This window comes from Olea europaea, chromosome 10 (genome assembly GCF_002742605.1).
Source record: "Olea europaea var. sylvestris chromosome 10, O_europaea_v1, whole genome shotgun sequence".
NCBI classification, from domain to species: Eukaryota; Viridiplantae; Streptophyta; class Magnoliopsida; order Lamiales; family Oleaceae; genus Olea; species Olea europaea.
Window position 1 is genome coordinate 35941830 of NC_036246.1, and position 5504 is coordinate 35947333.

Genomic DNA, 5504 nt, shown 5'->3' on the forward strand with positions numbered 1-5504 from the left:
GAAAATATTTTCCTTGGGTAGAGGTGGTTTTTATTTTCCACAAAAGATGGAAAATATTTTCTTTTCTAGGTAATATTTTTCATATCAATCAAACATACTCTAATTGATTCATTGTTTTCAGGAAAAAAATGAAGCAGTGGTTCAAAACCTCTGAATTTTTGACAAACTTTACAATAACTTTCAGTTTGTACTAAAGAAGTTCCAAAGTTTTGAGAAATTCATAATTGAGGTCCAAATGGAGATCATTAGTTGACCAACAAAAGCGAATTTCTACTTTTAATCAAATTGAAAATGTAAAATGGTAATTTTGCATTTTTCTTACATGAAATTAAAAAATCAAAATGAAAAAATGAAACAAAACAAAAATCACGTTCACCCCCACCCCCTCACCAATCCCCATCACCCCCACCCACTCTAATTCAACCCAACCCAAACTTTATATTCTCCCTAAATTCATCAACATCGCCTCCGGCTCCACGTCGGCAACCAGTGGCAGAGCTAGCACCCGACGAGGGGGCGTGACCGCGAGTGCTAGCTTCGTTGGAATTTACATTTGTTGTCGGGGAGCAGCAGACTTGAATCATAGGAGCCGCAGGTGGAAGATGGCAAGAAGGAAGAAGATGACAACCACGTGTTTTTTATTTTGAGCCTTTTGTTCTTTAAAAAAAAATTAGGTCCAAATGGGCCAAATCCAATCAGATTTGTGGATGTTTTAGCAGTCCAAAATTGACAGATTATCCGATTTTCAAGTGAAAAGGTTAACGGAAAGAAAAATAGTTTCTTAAGCATATTGATTGATGCAAAGCAGGGTTTAGCTTTTCTAAAATCAGACGTATTTCTGAACAGATATTATATTTGTTAAGTGATGAAGAACGGGTTCCATGAATATCTACTTTTCGATTCTATGACCGATATTTGTCTCCTTAGTTGCTTTACAGAGGATAATGTTTCGCCGCTTCACTATCACCGGCAAGAGAAGTGATGGAAAATATTGTTCACAATTAATAAACGGTGTATGGAATGAAAACGAAATTGAAATCGAAATGAAAACGAAATTGAAAACTGAACAGGGCCAAAGTTTGGCCCATGCGACCGCATGGCAAATATCCATGCGGTCGCACGGTGATGTACCGAGGCCACATGGCCTCGGACTGGATAAACCATGCGGCCGCATAGGTTAAAACCATGCGGTCGCATGGTTGTAAATTAGGGACCGTTGGACAATTTTTTTGTTTGAATTTTGGCGGCTTTTCATTTCATTTTGGAACCTTTTCGTGTGGCAATGTTTCATGTCTATAAATAAGTGATTAATGGACATTGAAAAAGAATTTCAAGTATGTGAAAAACATATAAACAAATCCACATGAAAGAATTAAACTTTCTTCCCTCCATATTCATGTTTTTCAAGTGTTCTTCAAGATTCGGGTGGAAAAATCATTTGTGCTTTTGTGATTTTCTACAACAAGACTTGATCAATCCTACGAACTATTTGCCATAAACCTTTTAAGCACCAAATTTGTATACGAGAAGGGGCAAATATCGTTTGAGGACAACGAATCATTTTCGTGTTTGAGCCTTCCATATTGGTTTGTTTTCTTTGTTAATTTCCATTTTCTTGAATTTCTATTCCTTAATTTTCATCTCCATTTTCCTGATGGCATAAATTTCCAACAAGAAGTGCTGACGAGAAATGTACTTGAAATTTATTTTTCTGTCCAGTATTGAATAAATCTTGATTTTTCTCCATGGTGACTCTGTATTGGTACAAAATATGATTCTGCTTGTTCAAAAGAAAACTAATATTGGTTATGCTGTTTATATGCAAATTTCTTGTTCTCAATTTTCTTTACGTTGAATGCTGATACCTCTCAATTGCGTTTTATTAGGGGTATATCTTGCTCGTGAGAAATGGTTAATCAAGAATTAATCTTATATTGTTCATATCTGAATTTTACCTCCCGCCTCCCGCCTCCCTATTTTATAATTATCAATATCATTAACAAGAAGGAAGTGCTAGCACTGGAACTATTGTGATATTTGTACTCAAATCTGTTGGTTAAATAAATCGAGAATTGAAAATCGATTAAAGTTCGTATCGACTTCGGGCAAATACTCAAAAGCTCGACTCAATCCGTTTAGGCAAAATTTTGATTTCTCTGCATGTATTGAAGGGTATATTTGACATTTCGAAAATCAACATCGGATGAATGAGAAATTACGAAAAAGGCCTCAACCATTAGTGAATAGACACCTTTTCATAAAGGTGCATTGTTTGGAAAGGGTGCATGGTTTGGCCTCAACCATTTCGTCCACACCCTTTCATGGTCTATAAATAGGACCCTTTGGGTGTCCTATTCCTCACAGTTTGATATGCAAAAACGTCTCTCATCCTCTCTTCTATCCAAAATCAAAATCATTTCATTTATTTTGATTTTTCTTTCATTTCATCTTTGGAGTACATAAGCCTACATTTGGTTCGTTGTACTTGTGTTTTGGAGTGCTACAAACACAAGTATAGCCGTTGTATCTTGGGAGTCGATTGTCGAAATCCGTAGGCACCGTTGCGGGGCAAATTCGACTTAAGGACAAAAAGTCCAACTCTTGCCTCGACTTTGTCACCATCATTATACTTATTTCGGCGTCACTATTCACAAAATTCTTCCAACAAAATATAGGATACATATAATAAACCAATTATAGTAGTCACAATTTTTTCACATGTATGACAACATATGAAAGCAATCTGCTGGAATTAAAATAGTATTGGCATTTTGTATATAATTTTTACGTTTTTAATGTATTTACATATAGATTGAAATTTATTAATATTATTTAATTAAATATTAAATGACTTTATTATCACGACAGTTGACTATCAACGGTTAATGGTTAACGGTTGCCCTATCTGACATCTAATCCTAGATTCGCCATTGTCGGTGCAACATCACAGCACCTATCCACCACCTCTTTCAACCACCAAAACTAATACGCTAATACCACCCAACAACACAATTTCACTACCTTCACCACCATTTCCTTGCATTTCAGTTATTGCCACACATTCTATTAAACCACGCACCACCACAGCTTAATTCCAATCTACCACCCACTGTCAAGCGGCCAAATTGAAAAATTCACCACTAGAAAATTTTCCATAGGCCAATTGGTCCTATTCCTACCCAGCCTGACATCTCCATATGAAAAATCATAGTCCAGATCACGACTAAGATTTATGGGCTTTTGAGTTTTCCCATTGTAGAATTATTTAGGTTCATGTCTTCGATTGCTTACTAAAGTATAAAATTTCGAGTTTTTGCTACTGAACATTGGAAAATGTTGTATGTTACTCATTAGCATAATTTTTGTCTCAAACATTTAACGGAATTGGTGACGTGTACGTGCCTCATCACACCGTTAGACTTTGAAATGGTCAAATTTTGACTGTAAAATTTGAAAATGTATTATATTGCTCACTGAACTTTGATGTGATCGAATTATGGACACCGAACTTTGAAAATCGTGGAACATTGGCTACTAAACATTGAAAAATGTCTTCTATTGCTTATTATAAATTTGGATTTAATCACACATTTATAAAATAAAATATTTTACACGTAAAGTCAATTTTTTTTTTCCAAATTTAACCACACCTTCTCAAAAAAATAACTATTTTAGAACTCTTTTTGTTTTAAATAATGGCCATCAAACAGGGGCTAAAATTCGTAAAAAAAATCGAATTTAATTTAAGTTTTACGATTAATATATTGTGTGTTTCATTGTAATCAGTAATCACTTTCTTTGCATAGCCTTGCAAGCATTGTCTATAACACTAGGAATGATTATTCAATTAAACAATAGTTAAATTTAAATTTAAATTTAAATTTATTTTATTTTTTTAGAATTTGAGGCTATTTTCAACAGAATATTTGAGTTTTACAACGAAACACACAATAAATTTGTTTGTTGTTAAATAAAATTAAATCCTAATTTTACAACTTATTTTAATCAAATCCAAATTTATTGTGGGCCATAAAAGATGTTTTTCAAAGTTTTGTGACAAAAACTCGACCATACTCATTAAATTCTAAGGTTTTGGAATTTTGGTTACTGAACTTTGAGATAGTTGAATTTTGACCACTAAAATTTGAGATAGTCTAGTTTTTAAATTGTAATTTTTTTGAGAATGTGTGGTTAAAAGTTAGGAAAAATCTCGAGTTTACATGTAAAATATTCTATTGCATATATTTGTGGTTAAATTCAAATTTATAGTGAGTAATAGAATATGTTTTTAAGGTTTAATGGCTAAAGTTTCTACGTTTTTCAAAATTGGGTGGCTAAAATTTTACCACTTCAAAGTTCAGTGAGTAATAGAAGACATTTTTCAAAGTTTTGTGGTCAAAATTCGACCATCTCAAAGTTTAATGGTGCAACAGGCGCCACGTGTACATTCTGTCAGCCACGTCACCAATTTCCTTAGATGTTTGAGATAGAAGTTCTGCTAGTGAATAATGTACAATATTTTTTAAAGTTCAATGGTTAAAACTTGACATTTTAAATTTTAGTGAGCAATTGAAGATACTAGCCTAAATTCAATGACCAAAATTCGACATTTTAAATTTCAGTGAGCAATCAAAGCCATGAATCTAAGTTCAATGACCATTGGAACAATTCACTCAAATTTGTTTCAGTCCATCATTTAGAGGATTATCGGCTTTAGAGCGGCTAAACTTTAGCTTGATGTGGTCTAGAGGTTGGTGGGTAGATCTCCAGAGGGATTGCTGTTAGAAGGGTTTAATTGTGATTCAACTATGAGTAGTGTTGCGAGATGTTGATGGGATATGCGCAAATGTTGGTGGGTTGTGTAAAGATTTGGGTTCAATTTTGACTTTTCATTTGGGTTCCTTTTCGCAGTGGAGAAGGTGGTGGTGACGGCGACGACAAAGACGATGACTATGGATGGCGGTGGGTAGCAGTTTCTTTGGTTTTGGGGTAGGGATAAGTATAGGGATGGAGGTTTGAACGGGATGGGAAAGGGAAAAATGGTTAATGTTTTCTTATTTTTAATTTAATGATTTTAATTATTAATGTAGGAAAAAATGCAAAGTTATCATTTTACTCTTTTCAATTTGGTCAAAATTTTCTTGTTCAATTAATGACTTTTCCATCCATTTAGATTCCGATGCACATTTTTCAAAGATTTGGAACCTCGGCTTGCACTAATTGAAGGTAAATTTTGCGAAAAAAATAAGGTTTGGGACTTTCGCTGCAATTGATCCTTATTTTTATTGCAAAAGTAGAATGTGATAGGTGGTTGCTTTTTGCAGATAGCATCAGATCAATTTTAGGCACTCGTTTGGCTGCCTAATTTTGAAATCCCCATTTCAATCTTTTTCCCTATTTTTATTAAAATAACGAAAATTAGATTTTAATCTAATAATAATAATTAATGGGGCAAGTATGCTCATGCTCAGTTTAGCCCAAAATGAGCACAAGCTAGCTCACTT